This window comes from Chenopodium album, chromosome 3 (assembly GCF_948465745.1).
Source record: "Chenopodium album chromosome 3, dcCheAlbu1.1, whole genome shotgun sequence".
NCBI lineage: Eukaryota > Viridiplantae > Streptophyta > Magnoliopsida > Caryophyllales > Amaranthaceae > Chenopodium > Chenopodium album.
The window spans coordinates 15,368,716-15,386,204 of record NC_137836.1 but is presented as its reverse complement, the minus strand read 5'-3'; positions in this window follow the sequence as shown (position 1 = coordinate 15,386,204).

The window sequence follows — 17,489 nt, the reverse complement described above, 5'->3', positions numbered from 1 at the left end:
TTCTTCCCCTAGAGTGCTTCGGTCACGATCTTGGGAGCTATAAGTCAAAATAAGGATCAAGACATGCATAGCTAAGGATCCAAATGTGCCACACAACAAAAAGATGAAGGCAAGAATAATCTTACCTCACAAGGGATTAGAACTAGTCAAATACCAACCAAGGGTGTAAAATCCACTATAGAGAGCAACACCATCTTACCACATACCCGTGAACTAAGGCTTTATGGATTTCTAAAAGTTCTTAATCCGACTACCTTAGCATATAATATCCTAGAGTCAACCAATGACACTCTCAAATCGTGCACACATTAACCACTTAGGAAGAAAGCCATTTAAGAGTAAACAAATCCAAAAGATATAATGTCCAATCCATGTTAAAACAAAGACACAACACCTAATTGCCTTGATCAAAACGAAAACCTTTTTGTATTTTTCAAAAGCATGAAAAACATGGAAATGCATATACTCAATTGCATGGCATATATAAATCAACATCCCACCAAACATGATAGAATACCCTCCCCAAGCTTGAATGAGGCAACATGCTCAAACATAGACCAAATAATCCATGGGAGGGGAAAACAAGGAGAAATTAATCCAACATTACCAACACATGATCTTCAAGTCATAATGAGTAAGAGAGAGGGATAATAAGGATATTACCGAATATCGGGAAAATGCAAAATCGCAAAAAAACCCGAAATAACCTCACAGGATCCACAATCTCTACAAAATAAGGCTTGAACTCCACATGGGTAAGTTGAGGAACACTTCCTTGATTCTTGATCATCACTAATGCCCAAGAGTATATCAAGTTGTGTACCTAGCAAGGAACACAAACACGTCCATGAGAAAAAATCTAATCTAAAAAGAAATGAAAATGAAAGCAATAAAACACGGGTTACTTCCCGCAAAGGCTTGTTTAACGTTCAAGCGAGACCGCTCTAGGAAATAATAATTCAACGCACGCAAGAGATTGTCAAATGCACTACTACCCATTTCATGGGGGTGTAAATAGGCAAATGACGGAATAAGAACGTGCAACAAAATCATTGCACGCAACACTATACGAAAATATCAATTGGTCACCGGTTCAAAACCCCCCTATGCCACCGGTTTTGAACCGGTGGTCATTTGGGGGGTGGCAATACTCCAAAGCAAGGCCACCGGTTCAAAATCGGTGGCAAAAAAGGGTATTGCCACCGGTTAACCGGTGGCAATTATCGTTTCGCGCATTTTTGTTTTTGGGTATTAATTATTTTTGCCACCGGTTAACCGGTGGCAATAACAAGTATACATAATATTTTTTTTTTTTGTCTTTTTCAAAACGAAATATAACAGAACAATTCAGTCAAAAAAAAATTACAAACATCAAAATATAAATCAAACAATATCAATCTATATAATCGAAATTTTATTTACAATATAAATCAATAAAATTGATCAATTACAACATATAAATCAAAAAAAAAAAAATTACATCATCAAAATAAAAAAATTAAAAAAAAACCATACAACATCAAAAACAATATTCCTGCATCATGATTCTTCGATTTAAGATCTAAATCAATGTACCTGCATCAACCAAAACAAAAAATAAATCATAAGCTGCGACAAAAAAAAAAAAAAAAAAAAAAAAAAAAAAAAAAAAAACTCAGAATCATGTACCCATAAATCGACTAATTACAACACTATGCATGTATCCATAAATCGAGCATGTACCCATAAATTGATTAAAATCATTTTATAAAAAAAACCCAGAAAAAGCATGTACCCATAATTAAAATCGAATTAAACCCATAAAAGATCGAATAAAAATCAAATAGAAATCGAATTAAAATCGATTTTAAAACTCGGAAAATTCGATTTAAAAAACCCAGAAAATTTTCACGAACCCAGAAAACAATCCAGAAAACAATATTTGATTTAATTGATTAAAATCTAAAAAACTCAGAAAATTCGATTACAGTAACACCCAGAAATATTCACGAACCCAGAAAACAATCCAGAAGGAAACCCAGAAAAAAAATTAAACAAAAATAAAAACAAAATACCAGAAATAAGTTAAAAAACCGAGGAAAAAAAATACCAAGAAATTGATTCACGAAGTCAAAAACAAAAACCCAGAATTAATTGATTAAAATCGATTAAAAACCAAATTAAAATCTATTAAGAAACTCAAACAATTCCAAAAACGACTAATTAAACCCGGAAAATCAATCAATTAAACCCAACAAAATCCGATTAATTAACCAAGAAAAATCGATTAATTGAACACAAACCTCGTACATGTCTTCGTGGTGCATGTATTCGTGGTTTATTGTGGCGGTGGTGGTCTTGGTGATGGCGGAAATGAAAGAGAAGGAGACGAAGAGATCGAAGGAGAAGAGGGCGAAGGAGATGAGAAGAGGGCGAAGGAGATGAGAAGGAGAAGGAGGATCGAAGAAGGAGATGAGAAAGAGATGAGATGAGAACAGGGGAGAGCAGGAGGAGAGAGGAGAGAGAGAAAGAGGAGAGAGAGCGGCTGATGAGAGGGGAGAGAGGTAGGGTTTGGGGTTTATAAGGGGTTTTTTTTTTAACTGATTATTGCCACGGGTTCAAACCGGTGGCCTTTACCATTTATGCCACCGGTTTGGTTTGAACCGGTGGCAATGTAAATTAGCCTATCCCGCCCATTTTTTAAGCCACCGGTTTTCAAAAATCGGTGGCCATAGAGCGGTGCCTTTTTGTATTTTTCTACTAGTGCAAGTGAAGAGGGAGATGCCAAAAGAAAGAAGAAGAAGGATCGAAAGGAAACTCAAGAAAGTATGAAGTAGAAGAAGGAAAAGAAGAATGGAAAGAAAAGGAAAAAGGCAAATCCTCATCACAAAATTTTTGGTTGACAAAATTCCTCTCTTCCTCAATAATGATGGAATGAGGGACATGAAAATCATCCATAGAGGGCGGCTTCCCAATAGTTTCTTTGAGATAGGAAGGGAGAGAAATAGGGTAAGGAAGAATGTGGTCGAACCTTAGAGAAAAAGGGGTACGAGAAACAGGAAAAGGGGTAGCTACTCCCTCACCACAAGGTCTCACATCGCCAATTAGGGCATGAAAATCAATCATATAATCCTCAAATGAAGGGCACTCACGATCTACACCTCCCTCAAGCTCAAAAACTCCAAGGGAATCAACCTTATCCTCCTTTTCACCATAATAGACAACCTTGCCTTCAACTATCTCAAAACTCAAGGTCCCAAAATCGTGCATGAATGGAGGTAGATTCATCTCAAACTCATCTAAGTCCCAAGAAGCGTTCTCGATGAAATCATCCAATAATATATAAGTCCTCATATGACTCTCGAAAAATATGTGGGACATTACCTCAAAAGAGTCTATATACTCATAGATTGAAGGGTCACAAACATACACTTGAGATTCATCAAGATGGGAAGAAGGATTAGGATTATCAAAATCAACACTCTTTTCATTTTCAACTCCTTCACCATCACTCGAATGCTCTCTAATGGGATCCTCACTCTTATGGGGAAGAGAAGAAGAAGGAAGGGCATTTTCTTGAGAGTTGGCTAGTTGGAGAATTTGGCTCTCAAGCATCTTCATTCTAGCTTCTGTCTCCCTATTCTCAACTTCCCTCATCTCGTTATACTTCTCTATCATCTCCATTATCTTCATTATCTTCTCTTCCTTCAAATTTTCCAAAGAATTACCCTCATAAAAGGACTCATTAGAAGCATAAGGGAAATCATTTAAAGCCATGTAAGAACAAGAAGATGAGGAGGGAGGACCATTCACATTATAAACATGAGCATCATCATCATATTGAGGAGAGGGGGAATAATCAAGCAAGTGAGATTCATCATCAACAATAGGAGATAGAGAGTTGAAATCACTTGTACTAGGTTCACAAATAGAATCACAAGACAAATCATGGGGATGCGTACCACCAATAAAACTATTATCACATTGAGAATCAAAATTAGCAACATTATATGCCCTATTGCGTACATCCTTAGAAAACCGTACAAAAAGCTCCAAGCACTATGAACCGATAATGCTTGAAATTCGCCATTAAACCTACTTTCAACTTCATATCTCGTTTGTTCATTCATGCCATAATAACAAATCTCACAAGCTTCACAAGGATTACAACCATTATAGTTCAAAAACCCTAAAAGTCTATGGAAGTAGACATAAAAAGACTCATCATCATGTTGAGGAAAAGAAAAACGTGCCATTTTTCAACAACAAAAACAAAACAAAGAGTACAAAATCAAATCAAAAGAAAAATATATACAATGGACTAGTCTCAATAAGATAACACAACGGTAATGGAAGCCGTTCCCCGGCAACGGCACCAATTTGACAAGGGAATTAACGCGTCGTTAATTGTCTATCCCTAGATCAAATACAATTTATACAACCTAAACAAACCTAATACAAGAATAAGGCAAGCATAGGGGTAAAAAAAATAGAGAACAAATAAACACCACCAAATGTTATCGACAATTAAGCTAGTGCGGAATAAGAGATAAATAAACAAAAGTCTAAAGATGCTAAAACAAGAAATAAAACATTAAGGAAAATGGTTTAGGTATAGCATTCACTTGAACATAAACAAAGGCATAGAAATTGAATTAATTATGAACTAAACATGCTCGAATATCGAAACAAAGGATCCAATCTAGCCGCCTTCCGGGGTCAATTGGCTTCTCCTAACATAGCCTTTATATTTCCACATTAGAACCATATACTAGGAGGTACTATTAAATAACAATCAATATTAATGAACCTTAACTAAGTCAACTTCCGTTTCTTGTTAGCAAAGATTCACCTTTAATCAACCAACAATGTGCACTTGCAAGAAGATTAAAGAATATCAAACATATAAAGACTTTAATCACAAATAAATCAATTCTAAACACTAGAATATGCTTAAGATCCAACTACACCACAACCATTCCCTTAATGGGGAAATTACTCACTAATCATGCTAATAACAAGATTAAATAAAAAATAATCAAGAATAAACATGATTAACAAGCAATACAAACAACTAAAATAATATAAAAATAAAGCAAATAAAAATAGAGGAGAGAGAGTTAGAGATTCTCATTGATTGAATGTGAAAATCTACAAGCAAGATGATCAACCTTCCACTTCAATATCCAGGCTCAACAATGGTGAAACCCTTACTTTCTCTCTCTAAACTACTCTAATCCTACCCTAAACCTAGAGAGAGAAACTCCCCTAAAAACTAATTAGAGAGTTGAATAAAAATGGTAATTGTTTTCTCCTCCCCCTTTACTAATTACCCCAAAAATGGGTATATATACCAAGCTAATAAAATACTAAGTAAATAAAAGAAAATAAAATAAATTAAAAAGAAAAAATAAAATAAGAAACTAATTATAAAAATAAAAGAAAGAAATAAGAAAAGAAAAGAAAATAAAATAAATGAAAAAGAAAATAAAACCCCAAAAATTCAGACCCCATTTCCCACTCTTCTTCGATGTTTTGGCTGCTTCATTCTTCATCACCATTGCACACCATCATCAACGGACATCATCATCCCAAATTGAAGATCAAAAGTAATCACCAAGCTTCACTGTTTGATCTCATTAATTATCACGTGCGAAGCTCGTTAATTGGTTCGGTCGAACCAAGGGTTGGTGTGGCCGAACTACGGGGTTGGTTCGGTCGAACCATAAGTGAGTTCGACCAAACCTCTTCAAATTACAAAACCTCATAAGTTCCTGACTATTTTTGCATTTTTTTGCATTTCGACCGAACCCTCAACGGTTTGCTCGAACTTGGATAAATTTTCTATTTGCTCTAATTTGGGATGCAATGGTGGGCGATTTGTTGCTGTGGTTGGAGAAGTGGAGGAGTTGCGGCAAGGGACGGTGCGCGGTGGCCGGAAATTGCTCGGCTGCTGCTGTAATTGAAGGTTGGACTGGTCGCATGGCTGGTTGGAGTTGCGGGTGCAGGTGGACGGTGGTGCAGGGGTTGTTGTTGTGGGTTGAGATTAATTGCGAGTTGGGGTGCGTGGATTAGTTTGGTGGTGTGGTGAAGGTTGTAGGTAGAGCTGGTGGTTGCGTATTGTTTGGTGGTTGATTGTGGTCAGGTGTTGATTGGAGATGGTTGTAATTGCGGTTGTGCTTTGGTGTTGACGGGGTGGCTGTGACGGCTGGAATTGCTGGATGCGAAGGTGAGCTAGTGTGGCTGGGTTGTGGTTTAATTGGTGAATTGTAGAGTGGCTGAAGATAGCAGGGGAGTTTGGTGAGGGAGTGGCTGCGAGGTGTTGGTTGCGCTGAGTTGAGTGAGGGATTAGAGGATTGGTTGGGTCGATTGGTGGCTATGGTGATGTAGTTGCGTGGGAGCTGGAGTGGTTGTAGTTTGCTGGAGCAGGGGAATTAGTTTGGTGATGGTGGTTAAGAAGGTGGTGATGCTGCTGATTTGTGTGGTGAAGGATAAGGTGAAATGTGGGGTGAAGCTTAAGGTGGGCAACAATAGATTGGTGTGTGAGCATATCTTGGGAATTCGCCTTGGACCTCGAACTCGAACCTACACACAAACAAACCCGAGGAAAATTGAGGAGATTATTGGGACAAAGAATAAAATAAATAAAATTGAAACAAATAAAATAAAATAGAAAATAAAATAAATAACACTAAACCAATAAAAAAATATAAAACTATACAAGTAAATAAAATAAAATATCAAAATAAACTTAAAACTAATAAAAACTATGAAAGTAACAAAGAAAAGGAACGAAATAAAATAAATCGGAAGCAAATAAAATATGAAAATAAACTAGAAACTAATTAAATAAAGAAATTAAATTAAAACATACTAAAAATAAGAAATAAACTAGAAACTTTATTAAAAAGAAAATAAGAGAATAAAAGGGAAAATAAACACGAAAATAACTCTAAAAATACTCCCTAAGAGTGACATAAATGTCACTCATCACCACCCACCTAAAACAACCACCACTATTGAAAACCATCCAACTCAAACCCAAAAACTAACAAAAATAAATACCTTAATACGGCCGAACCATCAAATTTCATTTTGAATTTGGTTTAAAACGACCAAATTCGACCATGAAACCTCTAGATCTAGTAGGGATTTCAAGGTCGAAATTGATCGTAAAACTAAAAATTATACAGTATATACTAATAACTTGACCATGAACCTTCGATTTCATGTTGATGTCTATGATTCTTGACGGAGAGAAAGAGGAGGACGGTGAGAGAAGGAAAATGAATTGAAGAAGACAAGAGAAGAGGAGGGAGAAGAAGGCCGAGAAAGGCAGAGGAGGGAGGAGGAGATGAGAGAGAAAGAGAAGGAGTAGAGAGGAGGACGGAGAGAGGGAAAAAGAATTGAGGAAGATCATAGGAGAGAGAGTGAAAAAGGGAAGGAGTAGGAGAAAACAACGGCTAAAGGGGTTTGAATGTTTAGGGTTTCAGTTTATTTTTTTTAAATATATTACGATTGAATATTCCGTCGAAAATTTCTAACGGATTTTAATTCCATCAAAAATTTAATTTTCCGACAGAATATTCCATTGGAAAGCCCAAATATTCCTACGAATTTATATTCTGTCGTAAATTTTTGACGGATTGTTAAAATCCGTCAGAAATGTCAGACGGAATAAAAATCTGTTGGAATTTCATATTTTTTTTCGACGCATTTACGTGTCCGTCGGAACCAGTCCGTCGGAAATACCCCTATTTCTAGTAGTGGCATCCGCCACTGGTTGAAAGCTCTGCTCTAATCTACTGAAATCTTCACCGCTCTATAAACCTTACTGTGGTCAGCTCTGCCTGTAGAAACCTAATTATGTCTCCCCAAACACCAAACCCAGTGATGAGTACCTTTAACCTCATTTGATTATCGAACAAAGTGAGAGTGTGAAAAGTCTTGTGATGCGATTGTTTTAATAAAATATCTTTCTTTCTGTTTTCAAAATGAACTCTACTTATTTAAAATGTCCAGTCCAATTTAGTTTGGTCCATGACAAAGGACCATTAATAGTGTAGTTGGATTGGGCTCAGAAAGAGCTTTCCAACGATATATTATAAGACCAATTCCTAAAAATAATGAGGATGTTATGGCCAAAATACTAATTTGGGCTAAAATGGTTTTATGGCTCAATGATCTAGTGGAGGGCTCATTAATTAATATTCCTAAAGTAATAAGAATTGATTTTAATCTTCTAGAATAATCTAGAAGGTTTTTTTGAGTTCTAATGGGATTAAGAATAATAATTATATCTTTTATGAAAATAAAGAATTCTATTTGGATTAAAACAAGTGTTTTAAAGAGATTAACTCTGCGTTTCAAAGATAAGTACGGACGTTATTAATCGAATTTAATTAGATTGAGGATTCTGTATAGATTTTTAGAAAACGCGTGAATCATCGTGAAACGGCAAAGCTAACGCGCCACGACAAGCTTGTCTCGTCACGCTGGATCCTGTCATTCTGCGACAGAGCCAGTTTTATTCCTGGTAGAATTTGGTCTTTTTCTGATCGTTTCCGGGCTATTTCTCTTATAAATAGGGTTGTATTTCCTTGTTTAAATTCATTTACAATCATCAATAATCATCTAATTCTATTCTTTTCTCTCTCTTAAGCTAGAAGCTTATTCTTTCTCCCTCTTTCTAAGCCTTCTCTTTTTAATAAAAATACCACATTCACGAGGACACACCTAGCCAAGCTCGAAGTTGCCTTCGCCCTAGATGTGAAAGGTTGATAATTTCTGAGGGTTTAATCCCAAATCCCTATTTCAATTATATAAATTAATTGTTTGATTTAATATTTTCCTTGAAGTTACTAATGTGTGTATTGTTTTGATAGAAAGAGATACGAGGCAACAAAGTAAGTTATTTTATTGCTCTACATCTTTATAAAGCATGTATTTTAATTTCTAGTATCAAGTTAGGATATTATTTATTTCTTTCTAGTATCATATCATAGGTTGCTTCCTATTTATCTATCATGTTAGTATCATGTTTGGATTAAATCTTTGATCTTTATTGTCAAGTGACATGTTAGGATTTATTATTAATCTTGTTAGTATCATGCCTAGGATCTTGCTAATATTATTATGCTTTGATGGGATTGTCATTATTATGATGATGATTTGTTGTCAATTATTATTATGTTGCTTGATATATTATTGTTATTGTTTGATCAAGCCCTCTCTTGCAGGATTAAAGGAAATTTGTACTTGAAATCACGCTTAATAAGATAATTAATAATCTTATTTAGGCTAATATATATGATTACGTAGGGAATTTTTAAAGCCATCCCACACTTGAGCCTCACTTTGATCATACACTTAAGCATGGTAGCGTCCAAAGGGAAGGAAGCTAGAGTAAAAGAGTTGCGAACAAGTTTTAGGAACTTGTATAGGGTGAAGGTTACACCCCTTAACCTAAAAGAGATTGAACCTGCGCTTTCTAGGCCTCTACTTTATTCTTCTCGTATTCATGTGCGCTTTCTGACTAACATGCAATCATTAGATTAACTCTAAACCTGTTTATCTATGTTGGTTGAATATTAATGCACAAACAAAACTATTATTGGCGATCACTTGAATTATAATCATATTAATCCTAAACAAGATTATTAATTATCTTATTAAGCGTGATTACAAGTACAAATTCCCTTTAGACATGCATGATCGCGGGTAAAAGTAGGTCGTTGGGACTACTAACCCTAACCAAATTAGAAATTTATAATACCTAAACTTACACTAAACTAGTTAGTGGCAAGTAAAGGGTTGAACCCAAAAGGACTAAGTGTATTAATTTGTACCAACTAGACTACTAGGAAAGGTCGTGAGATAGAGAGAGGTTAAACTAAACACGACTAAGAACAAACAACTAAAACTAGGGAAAGTTGAATCCAATCACATCAATGTATTAAACAACATCATACAAATAGATGAAAATTACCTTGATTAGGAACATCAACACATTTAACTCACTGTCGCACAATTAAGCATGTTAATTATCCTACTAAACTAATTTACTATCGTGCAACTAGCCTAGAAAAGGTATGGAAGAATTTAGGGCTCTCAACCAACTCACTCTCGCACAATTGATTGAAAGCACAATTAAGAGCATAGAATCGATTAGCTAGAAAGATTCTAATCCATAGAAGCATCACCCATACACAATAATCAAGAAACAATTCATACTAATCACAATCAATCATTCAATTCATTAATATAACCTTCATCCAATTCCCTGGAACTAAACCTAAGCTAACATAATGAAGAAAGACATGGAAAACAAGGTAAAATAAGAATAAAAACAAGATTAAACAAACAAACTAATTAATCTACTCAAATCAACAAACAAAGAGCAAAAAACTAAGAATTAAGCAAAGAAATAAAGATGAGAGAAAGTTAGAAAATGCTCATTGAATAGATGAGAAGAAGTTCCACAAAGTTGCTTCTTCAACCTCTCAAAAACTCCATGGAAATCCAAGCTTTCTCTCTATACACTACTCCTAAACTAGAGAGAGAAAATATAGGCTAAACTAATCTAATCTATCTAAAATAAAATGTTAATTGAAAGTTGTGAGAAAATAACCCCAAAGGGGTATTGTAGGCGTCGCTTGAAGTGCGCCTACGTTAGAGCATGTGGTAAATATGCTTGGCACTCATAGGAAGTAGGAATTAACATATACTATTAGGGACAAGGAAAGTAGGGAGCCGCCAACAAGATTTTTAGGAACTTGTAAACCGTTCACGGATCATAAAAGGCAACCACGATTAAAGGGACAACGATAGGCAACAACGATTGACCCGTGAAGGTTACACCCCATTCATAATCCATGAGATTACTAACTCCATATGGTTCGGAACCACAAAAGGTGGATCGGGGATGATGGTACGAAGTGAGTCATGGAGTCACATTCGCGTCCACTCGATTCTTATAGTGAAAAATGATTCCTGCGATCTCAAAGGCATACAAAAAAAATATTCAATTCGCTCCAAACTATTATTAGGCTAAATTGGTTTAATATTAATGCAACACATTATTCTAAAATATTTGTTATTACTTGAATTAAATAACAAGATTAAAAAGGATCCTAAATCGGTTGTCCAAATTATCTTATTAGGCGTGATTTTCAATTACATATTCCCTTTAACATGCAATATGGTGATCAATAATAAGAATAGAATAAACATTAATATTGGAAGCAATTTAACCATAATATCATTAGTCAAATAAAATATAAAATAACCTAATCATGATGCTAGCAATATTAAAATAAAATAAGAGTAATTAAATTAATTAATTACTCACATTCCACGCGTTCTTTTAAATTGCTACATCATGAATAAACTGTTAGTAACTTCAATAAAAATATAAATCAAATGAAAATTACATTAAAGAAATATATATTTGATTTGGTCCAAACCCTCAGTTAATTATACCTTTCACGCCTTGGTTTAAGTATAGAACTTTGGGTATTGTATAGACTCCTTGGAGTGCTTAATTAGGGGAAGTATTTTGAGAAAATAGGATGGCTAGTATTTAGGCTAAAGAGGGAGAAGAGAATTATTTTGTGATAAAGCTTGTTGATGTTTTAAAAAGGGGAGATATGACCTCTATTTTTAGGGAAAAAAGAAGGGTCGAAGAATTAAGAAAAGATAAGAATTTGAATCGGATAAAACTCTTGCGATAGACAACAGTTTATGCGGTTTTTGTTTTTATCATATCTTTTGATCCAGAAATCGGAATAAGATGAATAAGATATCGTTAGAAATCTCTTCAAGTTTACTTTATAACGCAATTAGAATCAGATTAAAATATTTTGTAGAACAAAAGATATAGCCGAAATAGTTAGACAGTGTCAGTTTTGGATAGAGTTTGACATTTTATTCATATCTTTTCCGCTATAGCTCAGAATTGATATTATAATACATCATTGGAAAGATAATTTCAAGGTCTATCCAACCTTATAAAATTTGGATAAAAACTATGAGGCACGAAAATAATATCTGTCTATCTTTGAATGTCTTTCAATTCGGATAGAAATAGGATTTTAAAAAAAAAGGAGTTTTATTCAATTTCAAACTCTTTAATCTTATCTTTTAAAAAAGGATAATTAGGATCTTTTAGAAACTTATAGAAGATTCCAATTAATCCTAATTGGTTTATAAATGGGATTAAATAATTTGGACCCTCCACATGATCATTGGGTCGTAGGTAAGGTGGGCTTAGGTTCGGTTTGGGCTCGGTTTAATATTTTGGCCATACCTTATTCGTTATAACTCGGATTTGGGCTTAAAATATATCGTTGGAAAGATCTTTTCAAGCCCCATCCAACTATTCAATAATTGGACCTAGAGTATGGACCAAAATAAACTGGATCAAACGTTTTTATAAAAAGGACACGAAATGAATGATTTTAAAGGACACGAAATGAATTATTTTGGGTTTAAAGGCACGAAAAGAGGAAAATAAGTTATGGTTTGGGAAAATGGGCTAGGAAATGGTTTGGTTTATGAAATGGAAATGTGGATTTAAGCACTCCAAAAATTAAATACTCAACCCGACCAATAATGGCGGTGAAAGGTTGTTCATCATCAGGTTTGGTTTTGGGGAGACATTTTTAGGTGTCTACAGAAGCCCCCACTTTGACTGAGTTTGTAGAAACGTCAGTTTCGAAAACGATATTCAAAGTAGTCGATAGGGACGGAGAATGATTTAAGACGTTCTGCGATCCTAAATCACTCTGTATACGCCGATACCTGCAGAAAAATGTTAATTCCACAAATAAAAGAGTAAAAGGATAGAATACTTATCTGGCACCAGTGTATCGGTGATTAATGAGTTTGGCAGCTTCCTATGGTTGAAGGAATCCACCGGATGACGTTTGTTGAAACGCTTTCCATGCTTGAGGAAAGCCAACAGATGAGTTTGGTAGCTTTCTAAGCCTGAAGAAACCTACCGGATGACACTTTCCATGCTTGAGGAAAGTCGACATATGATTTTGGCGTTTTTCTATGCTTGAAGAAATCCACCGATAATGCTTTCCATGCTTGAGGAAAGTCGACAAAGGAATTTGGCGGTTTTCTATGCTTGAAGAAATCACCGGATAATACTTTCCATGCTTGAGGAAAGTCGACAGATGATGAGATTGCAAGTCTCTGTGTATCGAGAACCTTGCGTCATGAAATGATGGTGGTTCGATTGTACCCGAACGTGGGCTGTAGATGGTTCGCTTGTCCCCGAACGTGGGCTGTAAATGGTTCGCTTGTCCCCGAACGTGGGCTGTAATTTATTCGCTTGTCCCCGAACGTGGGCTGTAGATGGTTCGCTTGTCCCCGAACGTGGGCTGTAAATGGTCCGCTTGTCCCCGGACATGGGCTATAGATGGTCCGCTTGTCCCCGGACATGGGCTATAGATGGTTCGCTTGTCCCCGGACGTGGGCTGTAGATGGTCCGCTTGTCCCCGGACGTGGGTTGTAGTTGGTTCGCTTGTCCCCGAACGTGGGATGTAAATGAGACCTGCAAAAATAAATTTGCCAATGGACTCGTATATATTGTGATTAACTTGACCACTGACTTGACCAAGTTTGACTTGATGTGACATGACATGTGTATGACTTGTGACTGTGTGTGTGTATATGTGTGTGTGCAGACACAAGCAAACGAAGATGCAAAAACAAAAAATTTCTGTCAATTTTTGTCATGAGACGAGTGGAAGGTACTGACTTTCTCCCGAAAAAGAAAGACGTGAAAAATGAAATTTTGTTTTTGAACTTCCCTCGATAAAAATTTTGAAAAAGTTTTTACACTTTCCCAAAAGAAAATAATGAAAAAGGGAAGAAGTTTTGAACTTCCTCCTTAAGCAAGACGAAATGAATCATATGGATTGAATTTCTTGTCTTGAAAATAATGTATGCATGATGAATGTTCTAAGGCCAGGAGGCTAAGGACAATTACATCATGTAACACGATAGATGAATTAACTTAGGTCATGGAGCTAAATATCATATATGGTGTAAAGAAACTATCTTGAACGTTACTTAGGTCTGGAAGCTAAGCACGTATACAGATGAAGTGATCATTGCATAATGAACGTTGCTTAGGTCAAGGAGCTAAGCACGATATGCTTTGTATGATTACAAATCATTGATATAGAAATGTTACTCAGCACATTATGCGATGCATCAAACAATGAACATTGCTGAGGTCAAGAAATAAGCAAGTATACAATATTTCTTCTGATGAATGTTGTCTTGAAAGATGATGAAGCATGCGCGGTAGTGTAGACACCCATTTGTGTCTCCCCAAAACCAAACCCGGTGATGAGTGCCTTTCATGTCGAATCATAATCGAATGAAGCGAAAGTGTGGAAAGGTCTAGTGTTGCGGAAAGTTTTATTTCTTTTTCTCTTCTCTCTGTTTTTGAAAACTTTATTTTAAGAAAACAGCCAATCCAGTTTGGTTGGTCCATGATATGGGTCCAATAGTGGTGTAGTTGGATGGGTCTTGCAAAGACCTTTCCAACGATATATTATAAGCCAAATTCCGATGAATATTGAGGAATTTATGGCCAATTTACTAAACTGGGCCCGGATTGAGCTTTATGTACGGCCCAATGATCTAGGGGAGGGCCTAATATGATTTATCATTCCTAATGCAATTAGGAATGGTTTTAGTCTTCTAGAACATTCTAGAAGGTCTTATCATTCTTAATTCAATTAGGACTCTTCAGAGTTTTGATTAGATCAAATAGCATTTTCGACTGAAATTATATTATTTTATCTTCCAGTACGGTAAGTTTATCAGATTTTTGAAAACGCGTTGAAAGCCAATTTGGCGTCCAACCCCAGGCCTTGGCGCCTGGAACCAGGATTGGCGCCAGACGCCAGCATTGGCGCCTGGCGCTAGCCACTGGTCCTGGCGCCAAAGTGGTTTTGTGGTCTTCGGACTCTGTTTTGATAAATTATCTTTTTTAGATGATTTTCTCTATAAATATCGTATCAAAAACTCTGTTTTCATGGACGGATTATCAATATTCATTCACCAAGAATCTTCAATTCTCTTCTTAAAATCATTCATTCTTTCTTTTCTAAAACCTTGTTTTTAAATACAAAATTCCGCATTCACAAGATCTTGAAACACCTAGCCATATTCGAAGTTGCCTTCGCCCTAGACGTGAAAGGTTTTAATTTCTGAGGGTTTGGTCCCAAATCTCTCTTTCAATTATTTAATTTAATTGCTTTGATTATTATTTTCCTTGAAGTTACTAACGCGTGTATTGTGTTATTAGAAAGAGGTACGAGGCATCCAAGTAAGTACTTTAAGTGCTTTAATTGATTAATTAATATTATGATGTAGATATCATGTTTAGATTGTTATTATGATTCCTAGTATCATGTCTAGGGTATTTTTAATATCAAGTATGATCAAAAGTACGATGCTTCCTATATTCTTCCTAATACTTATGATTGTTAGTATCATGTCAGGACTAAAGATTTGATTTTTATTGTTTAGTGACATGCTAGGGTTTGTTATTAATCTTGTTAGTATCATGCCTAGGATCTTGCTATGCTTTAACATAATTATGATGATTATAATTATGATTGATATTATTGTTATTAATGATGTTGATTATTTATTATGTTGCTTGATATTTATTTTATTGCTTGATCACCTTTTATCGAATGTTAAAGGGAATTTGTATTTGCAACCACGCTTAATAAGATAATTAATAATCTTGTTAGGTTAATTGTGATTATAATTCAAGTGATCGCCAATAATAGTTTATTTGTGCATTAATATTCAACCAACATAGATTAAACAGGTTTAGGGTTAAACCTATTGATTGTATGTTAGTCAGAAAGCGCACATGAATACGAGCAGAATAAAGTAGAGGCCTATTATTAGGGCAGGTTCAATCTCTTTTAGGTTGGATTTGTACCATTATCCCCGAACCCTTATTTGGTTCATGACCTTATGGAGTTGACGATCTCTTGGATCGTTAAGGGGTGTAACCTTCACCTCGTGAACGGTTTACAAGTTCCTTAAAAACTTGTTGGCGACTCTTTTGCTCTATCTTCTTCCCTTTTGGACGCCACCGTACTTTAGTGTATGATAACAGTGGGGTTTAAGCTAGTGGGATTTTAAAGGCTTGAAACTATTCCTTACAGGTAGGAAAACAAGATTTCATGATAAAGGGTTCCTAAGGGAAAGATGATATGGATATGTATGTGTGAAAGAAGTGTGTGAAAGTGATACTAAGGTGAGGCTACAAAGGTTATGATGATGGAAATATATGTGTGAAGAGTCAAAGATGATGACTCTTTAGACTGGAAAGCTAATGTGATGTGGGTTCAAGCCCTCAAGTCTAGCTCTAAATGGGCAGGGATATAGAGATAAGCATTGGATATTCTTTGACTCGATCATGCACAGATATGAATATGAATGTGGCCGCACCTCAATGTGAGGTTGCCTACGTATCCGTTAGGAATCAGGCCGAACGTAGCTCTAACCGAACTTTGCACAAGTGTGTGTACACCTCAAAGAGGTCTTTTAAGGGTTGTAATGTGGTTAAGCTGAAGGTTTAAAGAAGTGACAACGGAATAAACGCGTCGTCAATTGTCTATCCCTAGATCAAATACAATTTATACAACCTAAACAAACCTAATACGAGTATAAGGCAAGCATAGGGGTCGAACCACAGAGAACGGTAAACACCACCAAATGTTATCGACAATTAAGCTAGTCCGGAATAGGAGATAAATAAACTAAAGTCTAAAGATGCTAAAACAAGAAATAAAACATTAAGGCACCAAGGGAAATGAGTAGGTGAAGTTGACGCTTGACCATACAATAACAATTTAGCAAATCAATGGTAAACTAAACATGCGTGAATACCGAAGTAAAGGGTCCAATCTAGCCGCCTTCCGGGGTCAATTGGCTTCTCCTAACATAGCCTCTATGTTTCCACATTAGAACCATATACTAGGAGGTACTATTAAATAACAATCGATAGTAATGAATCTCAACTAAGTCAACTTCCGTTACTTGTTAGTAAAGACTCATCTTTGATCAACTAACAATGTGCACTTGCAAGAAAGACCAAAGAATATCAAGATGCAAAGACTTTAATCACCATTAACATAACCCCAACATTAAAAGCATGAACAATTAGCAACTACACCATCCCCACACCCTTGGCTAGATGACTACTCACAAATCATATTGAAAACAATATCAATCATCAAATCAATAAGCATCAACATGATTAATAAGCAAAGAAGAAAAAATAAAAGCAAATAAGCAAAATAAAAAAAAACAAAGGTAAAGAGAAAGAGTAAGAGATTTCTCATTAATTGAAGATGAAGGTCTACAAAGGATTGAACAAGCTCCTTCTTCAAAATCCAAGTTCATTAATGAAGAAAACCACACTTTCTCTCTCTACCAATGAAGACTAATCCTAACCTAAC